Raw genomic sequence first — 9,063 nt, forward strand, 5'->3', positions numbered from 1 at the left:
TAAGAGTTTAATGATTTTCCTGTGGGTTCCTGCTCATGTGGGAGTGGAGATTAATGGAATGGTTGATAAAGCAAGCTCATAAATGTTCAGAAATAGATATACAAGTGACTCTTAGCAAGGAAGATGTTAAGTCACTAACAACGAACGGCAAAAAGCATAGAATGAGCAAAAAGGTATAAAAAAAAATAAAAGGTTCCAATTATACAAAAAGTTATGAAAGCTCTGGATTGTCCAATCAGCATCCAGGATAACAACTATCACTTTGATTGATAGTGAGCATTTGAGGCCAGGACAAAACCATATTTTTATAGAACAGTTTATTAATTCATTGGAACAGAGGCAAAGCACTACAGTATATTAAATCAATAATTGTAGTCACATCTGTTACAGTTGATTTGATTCTCATCAGTTGTGTCCTTTTCACCCAACGACCGCCGCAATCTGCTCCTTCAGTTTCTCTCTGTTGTTTGAGATGTTTTTTCCAGCGACCTCCATAAGATCAGTGATCATCTCAGTGCTGTAAGGATCTTGAAAGGTGCTATATTTGTTCATTGAGGCCTCAACTTCATCTAAAGAAATAAAACATTTACATGCATCTATAGGCTTTTTTTTTTTTTGAGTTTTATTCAACTAGACAAATCACAACTTGCCTCCACAGTTGACCACGTTAAACAGAGGGATGTGAATCACGGTTGGAGTGTTTTGGCCTTTGAACACATAGAAGTCCTTTGGTTTCTTCAGGTCTTCACTGGGAATGTTGACTTCAGGGAAAGGGATGTTTAGTTTCTTGCACTTCTCAGCAGCTTCTCTCACTGTCTGCAGTGGAAAAACAACAGCATTTATTTATTGCAAGGATTAGATAGAGATTTGAGTTGAAATTTAACTTCTTGACTGAAATAATAAGGCTGAGATGAATAGGAATGCTAGCGGATGCCCTCTCCAGGTTTTATAAATAACCAGTTATAATGAAAACATATGCACTTTTGTTTAAAGGGTTCATGAACTGAGGAACCAAAATGCTCTTGATCATTTGACATGAGATCATTGTACTATAAAAACATCCTGTAAGTTTCAGAACTCAAAACTTTTATTGAAGGCAGTCTGCCAAAATGACAGCTTGTGGTATGTTCTACACTATGATGTAATAGTGTGGATAAGCACCACCTCCACAGATCAACACCGGTTTCTACTCATCTACGCCGCTACCCGTTTAGCCCAGCCCACCAGGTCGCACATATAGCGTTACGGAAGAGAACGCACAGGTCTATGCAGAATCCAAACAATAAAGTTGGCTCTGAAGACAACAAGACGCTGTGCAGTGCCAAGCTGTGAAAAACAGTGTTTGCTTTGCCTTCCTTCTGATCCCAGCGTCAGGAAAGAGTGGATAAACTTTACTTTTAAATGAAGATCCAGATTGCGTCAATAAGAACTTGGTCCTTATTTCACTTAATTTTACCGCGGATTAGTGGACAAACAAGTAACATTTTGATGCGAGATTTTCAGAAAACTGGGGCACCTATATTGGATACAACAGTAATGTTGCAACACAAGTGTGAGCAACTGTTTTCATTACGTGATCACTATTGCTTTGCCTCTTCTCATCGGATCATTATTTTAATGCAGAGATCATTATTTGGTGTAACAGAATGTTGACATGCTTTAATGTTAAAACAAACATTTTTCAAATACTGCACATTATTGTAGTTCCTCTATGCCCAGCCTCTCTCAAACGTGTCGCTTTCTACAAAGCCCCTCCTTCCCACAAGCGCAGTCTACTCTGATTGGCCAACTGACCCAGTGCATTGTGATTGGCTTAATACCACAAGCATGCGTCGGAAGTGTAACACCCCTTACCATAATCGCGAGCTTCAGCTTTCGAGTTAGTTTTATCAGTTCAAGCCTGAAAGGGGAACCGATCGTATGACAGACACAGAGATGATGCTCGTATGTATTTGCAGTACACAAGCTGCAGTTAAGAATTTCTGACGGGCTGTACACGCCGCTGTGATGTGACCCTGTTACACATGTTACACGCAAAACTCCGCATTTGAACAGTCAACAGCAAATACTTCAACTAATAACAAAACATACTTACAGTCGCTGATTCAGAAGCGCCAGATTGTCATAGTCTTTTTTTTTTTCTTTCCTTTTTTTTCCTTTTATTCCTTCAAGCCTTCGTGCATAGCCCCAGATAGCAGACGTAAGTCTACAAGATGTCTGTTAAAGATAGCTTGATCTGGAAAGCATCTGCTGCATTCAAACATCTGACAGACATCTAAGATGTCAGTTTTACATGCTTTCTGAATCATGAACATGTTAAAGGCATCAAATAAATGTCTATTTGACAACTGATAGGAAACGTCCAATAGACACATTGCTGAGGAGCAAACACCCTTTTAAAAAAAAAAATAATAATAATAATAATAATAATAAGTCTTACAGATGTTAATGCAGATGTCAAATAGACATCTCTGCGATGTATGCATGCTATCAGGGAGCCAGCCTTGTACTCTGTGTTCACGAAACTGTCGTCCAGAAAATTCAAACATTTGGGTTGTGCTGTTGTTTTATAAAAAAAAAAAAAAATCTTAACAATGATTCCTAACTGCATCTACTTTCGGAAAGCAAATAAAGTGCTTTTACATAGAAACACAGCGTCTCCCTGACATGGCTGTGTCAACACTACTGCGGTTACTGAAACCACGCCTTCTTTCCTCGCGAGAACATTTGGGAGGCATTATGCAAATATTTCCACATTATGACGTAGACATGTGGGGGCGTTTGAATGAGTCGTTTTAAGGGGGCGTGGATGTCTTAACTTTTATAAAGAATATCTCTTTGGGTTTGGGACTTTAGTCTTTGCAACTTTAGGGATCTCATCCATGCATGAACAGCTTTTAACACTCCAAAGAGAAAGGAAAACTTGAAAAATCGCATCATATGACTCCTTTAATGGAGCAACAGATTTGAGAAAATAAATCATTCAAATTCTTTATTTTGTTTAAAAATCTTGTATGAGGTGGCATGGGGTAAAAGGCTCACAGTATTGATAAATACTTCAGCTAAAATAATGGGATTTTTTAAATAAATCCCTGAGTTAATACTTGCTCAAAACGATCACTTTAGCATAGTTTGTACGGTTTTCTGCTTTTTAAAAATAAAAAAAAAATAAAATGGCAGCTCATGACACCTTTAAATAGTTTTCTTTGCTGTTGGTTTTATTGAATTAAATGCACCGCATTTGTAATTATCTGTCAAGGTTTTTTTTTTTTTTTTTAAGATTAGTGTGAACTCTGGAGGTCCAATGAATGAGGATAATCAGCAAGATTAATTTATAAGATTTTTTAAAATAAATAAAAAGTCTCTCCTGTTGTTTTCTACAGAACAAAGAGAGAAACACCGGTTTGGAAGGACAGGAGGGGGAGTAAACAGTGATTTCTAGGTGATCTGTGTCTTTAACTTTTATTAGAGTACGTCTTAATGCGTGTTATACCATGAAAGGGTCGCCTTCACTGAAATCCAGGGAAATGATGAGATCAAGGTTTCGTTCTTTTCTCAGCACTGAGATGTACGGTGAGTTGAGTAATAGTCCTGCATCTTCAAAGTCTCTCATCTCAGTTTTCAGAAGAGCGGAAGGCACAGATTCATCTAAAGGGTCGCAGCATGAAATGAGTCATTATGTCACTCACTTTACTGAATTTCTAGTTAACAGCAGGTCTGTTCTCACCTGTCATTCTGTGGAGGAAGTTATAGTTTCTGCCCCAGATCCACCGAATCATGCATGTTGAAATGCTAGAGGCAATACCTGAAATACAAATAGTGGTTGTTAAATTTAGGAAATGGTTCCAAGTTTCTTACATCGTTTTATATTCTTTATATAGTCTCTGACTATATTTGGAAATGAATTCATTTATAAAACTTCTTTAGCTTTATACTTTAAAGTTGGGGATGTGATTATTCACATTTTAGTTGAAATGAGTCAATATTGGCATTCAGTGATTATAAAAACATGACGAAATGATTGTGCCACATTTGGTTGCCTTCCTTTAAAACTGCAATCTTTTATATCGCTTAAATATGTACATAAAGATAAATGACTGTCTTGGGGTGTTCATGTAAATACAGTCAGTTGTTGACGTGAAGAAAAGCCAAAATTAAAGTCTGTTCATCGTAAAGTGACTGTCTCTTCAGAAAACTCAAATTAAACCATCTGATTCATATTGGATTTATTTTACAATTCTTTATGAATGTTTTGGAGCATTATAGTTTTGGGCGAACAGACAGTATGGTTTTGGAACAACATGAGGGCGAGTAAATGAGTGAACTGTCCCTTTAAAATAATCATGATTTTTGCCATAAACGCACTTTACTGGTCGTCTAAAGCAGAGGTTCTTTCTTGGCTTCAGTTAAAACCTTTTTGTTGCTGATTGGAAGCTTTATTGAATCTTACAGTAAAGCACTTGTTTTGCGCATTAAAAATGACAATATACAAGTCAAATACAACGTAGAGCTAGTTCAACTTACCTAAAAGCCCAAAACTGAACTGACTCAAATCATTACACACATCCTCAGTGTATTGCTTCATATACAGTTTTGCAGCTTCTTTATCAGCAACATTCAGTTTTTCTGTAGGAAAAATCAGCTGACTTTTGCCTCCAGTGAGGTCTGTGAAAGAGAGAAACATTACGGAGTTCTTGTTATCTGGTACAAGTTCATCCATCTTGTTTAATGACATGTTTTTCCATGTTATCTTATACAGTTTTGCGGTTTCATCTATTAGATTAAAGTTCAATAACGTTTTGATTGTCTATTCAGAAACTGAACCTTATTATTACTAATTATTGACAGTAAGTGTGATAACTACACTCTAAAATGAACTAAACTATGCTCCTCTATATGAATTCTAACACTTCTTACCGTTCAGCGTTTTTCTGATGGATTGATGAAAAGCAGAAGGATCTTTGCCATTTAAAACACAGACATTCATATCCACAAGATCCATGAGAACCTGGTGACCCTTTTCTACATGTGGGGAGTTTGGGTCTTCTGAATAAAACACATTGAACAAATATGAACACGCTGAAGAAAAAAAAAAAAGTCCCAAATGTAAGTGCTTTCCACCCCCAGATTCATCATGTTCAGATATCAGGAGTTTCACCACAAATAAACATACACAACATTGATTCCCAGGGAAAGCAAGCTGATAAAATGTAAAAACTGTAACTTGAATGCAATGTAAGTCGCTTTGGATAAAAGCGTCTGCTAAATGTAAATGTCCCATTTAAGATGTTCTGATTTGAAGCTAAATTGAATTTGATCATATCTCATGATTTATTCAGTAACACGGTGTATGCACGCATGTGCACGAGCAGTATATTTGTTACAGTATGGATTAGTCTTTGTTAATGTTAGTAGGTCAGTTGACAAGATAAAACGCATCAATAAATAAAAACAGAAATGCAAATAAATGCTTTACCTTCCTTCATCTCCTCAGACGTTTTCGTTTCTGTCTTAGGTCTTGATTGTTTAAGGAAATCTGGGGGGAATCAAATATAATCATGGATTCACATAATGAAATGAATGTCTGCTTTAGTCAGAACTGACTCTTCAAATGCAGATGCACCTTGTAGTTTTCTCCAGATTAATTCTTTACCATCTTCTCCAGCTAAAGCACTGCCACACAGACCTGCAGAAAACATGATTATGTTTAAGAGTTTACAATAAATGAAACAAAACATTTGTGAAGTGTAATATATTAGTCTAGAGCACAAAATTGTTATTCAACCTCTTAAATTGAGCATAAATTATCTGTATTTTAAATCATTGTGTAATGAGAAGTCTTATTTTGAAAAACAGCAACTCACTGTGCTGTTAAAACTGCTTTAAATGATTTCACATTTCTAATTGTAATATTTATATTAACGTTTTGATGCCCATTAACTTCGGTGATCAGTGTACATTGGTATTGGAAATATTAACAAACTCGTGACAGAGTTTGATACCCTGCAGGTACAGCATGTCCATTTCAGGCTGCTGTTTTTCTTGGAGCCGTTGTCAAACTGGCTGCGAAGCTGGAGGTGTCCACAAACGCTCCAGTGAGGGAATAACCTGCTTCATATGGAGTGATCTCAAACCAGGGGTCTGCAGACAGAAAACACCTCCATATAACAGCAGACACGAGCTCAATAACACCCTTTAATTCTTTCAGACAAACACAGACCTCCTCCCTTCTCCTGTTTGCTTTGCTTGTCATTCACTGTGTAGATGGGAAACGGGTCTTTACCAAGTTGGGACCGCTTATCTGTCAGAGTGTGTTCATCAATCTGTAGAAAAAACATTTTTAAATGCATTTTTTAAATACACACACACACACACACACACACAGTGGGGGGAAAAAATTCAAAATATTTGATCCCCTGCTGATTTTGTATGTTTGCCCACTGACAAACAAATTATCAGTCTATAATTTTAATGGTAGGTTTATTAGCTTAGCGCTGTGACGTAATTGTGACATCAGCCCTAACTAGTTACCTGTGGTTGGCCTGGCCGTGCGTCACTCAGAAAACAAGCCAATCAGAAGAGAGGCTCATGAATATTAATTAGACAGGCCAAAATCGACCTGTTCTTAGGGAGCTCTAAAAATATATTGAGATGGTTTTTGGTACTTATGCCGCAAATATACATTAAGGACATCAAAACCTAAAATAAAACCCCAGAAAAGTGTACAATATGGGACCTTTAATGTTTCACAGACACAGTAGTTGTGAATTTCATCAACTTAAGCTAATATCCTAATGAAAGCTAATGAGTCATATTATAAGGGCGTTAAAAAAACTAAAATATCACCTTTCAGAGCAGAGATTGATAAGCATGTCCCAGCCAGGTTATTTACTTGTTGCGGATCCCTTATACATATTCGATTGTATTGTAAATATTTGCAACACATTTCTGCATTTGGTTGTGTTTTGATTATTTGTAGAATACCTGTTGTCAAACTGATGAAAATGTTCTTAAGTCGCAGGTATTTTATTTAATTTTTTTTATTTGCAACATGTTGAGCTCTCTTGGCTACCCCATATTTTACCATTTAATACCACGAACATTTTAATCATTTTAATATAATTAGCATAACTACAAGGTGCACGCCTCGTCTATGCTGGAAGTGTCACTTCCGATAAGCCATTAGCATTTAAAACAGACCTCTCAGACATGCCCATTTCTCCAACCTGCAGCACCGACATGTCTCTGCTATGGTAATGTTGTTAAGAAGTACCTTTTTTAATAGAATAGATTAGAACACGCTCTAATAAACTGATTTGAGTTGAAACTACTGACAAATCTTACCTGTGTCTCATGTCCAAATACTTCTTAATGGGTGAAAATGTATGTAAATAAGTGTAGGTCAACATTATCCCTTAAAATGTTTGTCTTGTTTAAAATTGCTCGTCGTCTTGCTTCCAGAGCACTTGCTTGCTATGAACAGGGGGCTATTACATTTCTACTCGCATAAATATTTTGTGATCAGTTGTTTACTTTTGTGGCAGGTAGATGTGACAACAGGTTGAATGAACAATATCCAGCTTGTTACAAGTCATTTAATCCTAAAATATTGAGGTTTTCTATCAATGTGGTCTTTGGACCCCACGTCAAAATTTTACAGTAAGTGTTCATATATTCCTCAAGTTCCTTGGAATCACGTGATCAAATTTGTTACAGATATCTCTGAATGTGACTACCATAAATCATGCAGGGATGTAGTATGAATATTTACAGACCTCTTTCACGTATGTTGTGATGACCATCACTGCCCAGAAGTCAGTCAAGCTGAAGAAGTCTCTCTCATTGTAATATTTATTCAGTTTTTCATGTGCGTCTCCCCAGCTGACTCCTGGTCCGCTGAGTCTCTTGATGATTCTGTCTTTCACGGTCTCTAGTTTGGTGGACCAGTCTGGTTCTTGGTATAAGGAGGCCATGCACCTTCAGAGAAGAACATACTGCTCTCATTTTTGACATTCAACCCAATTCGATCTCTGTGTGTTTGTTGTTTCTCAGGGTTCGTACCAGGTGGATCCAGAGACTCCGCTCAGATAAAGGATGCAGTCCAGAAGACCTGCTTTATCAAGCTGAACCAGGGATCCCAGCAAACCCACCATGGCTCTCTGTCCTCCTCCAGAACTTAATAATGCAATGTGTGGCACTTTATTCTGAAATACACAGTTTGATCGTGCAAACATACATTTGTAGGTCATTTCAAGAAAGAATAGACAGGTAGATAGATATGAAGTATAAGATGTTTGACCTGACTGCAGGGTATGTTGAGTTTCTGCAGGCTTTGAAAAACAGTTTCTCCTTTTGACTACAAACTCCTCCTCTTTCTTATGTAGAGAGTGTGCGATTCTTACTTCACCACTGCATTGGTCACAAAGACAGACGGATCAGTGCTGAATTTAACATCTCATAGTACTACGGTGAAAGGTAAGATGAACCTTGCATTTTGTTTGCTGACAACCATCAGTAATATCCAGTCATGCAAACTACTCAGTTTTGAATTTAAAATATGGTCTGGCATTTATGCGATTCACGTCACTTATTATTGAATGGGATCAGACAAGAAGCATTTCTCATTTTGAGTTCTCAACATAAACAAAACTGAATTTATGCATATTTTAAAAACAGCTCAAATGGATTACTTTACGCACGCGCCTCTCTTTTTCTTTATTATCCCAAATCCTTTATTCATCCGTCCGTTACCATTGGGATTGAATAAAAAGACAACCCTCCATTCTTAATTATCCTTTATTGTAACTCTGAAGTTTATTTTAAAGTTGTTCACAGAATGATCTAGTTTGTATATAATAGACATTAATTGTGCAAGTAATGCAGTACAGTACTTATATAGAATTAGGAATCTGAGCAGGATTACGAACCTTCCCTGGAGTTTCCCTCGCATTGAGTTTCTCAATGAGGCTAAAATTTATATTAAATGCACCAGTTCAGTTAGAATCTGGAGGTTACTTGCGTTGCGTTGCCTCTGTGTTGAGGGATTCCCTTTTGTTGTCGTCG

General features: G+C 37.0%; 1 pseudogene; it reads right to left on the bottom strand.

The window, feature by feature from the left end:
- Positions 1–297: 297 nt before the first annotated feature.
- On the bottom strand, positions 298–8,950 carry LOC131540821 (cytosolic phospholipase A2 gamma-like; annotated as a pseudogene).
- Between the last annotated feature and the right edge of the window lie 113 nt (positions 8,951–9,063).

Source organism: Onychostoma macrolepis, chromosome 05, assembly GCF_012432095.1.
Source record: "Onychostoma macrolepis isolate SWU-2019 chromosome 05, ASM1243209v1, whole genome shotgun sequence".
NCBI lineage: Eukaryota > Metazoa > Chordata > Actinopteri > Cypriniformes > Cyprinidae > Onychostoma > Onychostoma macrolepis.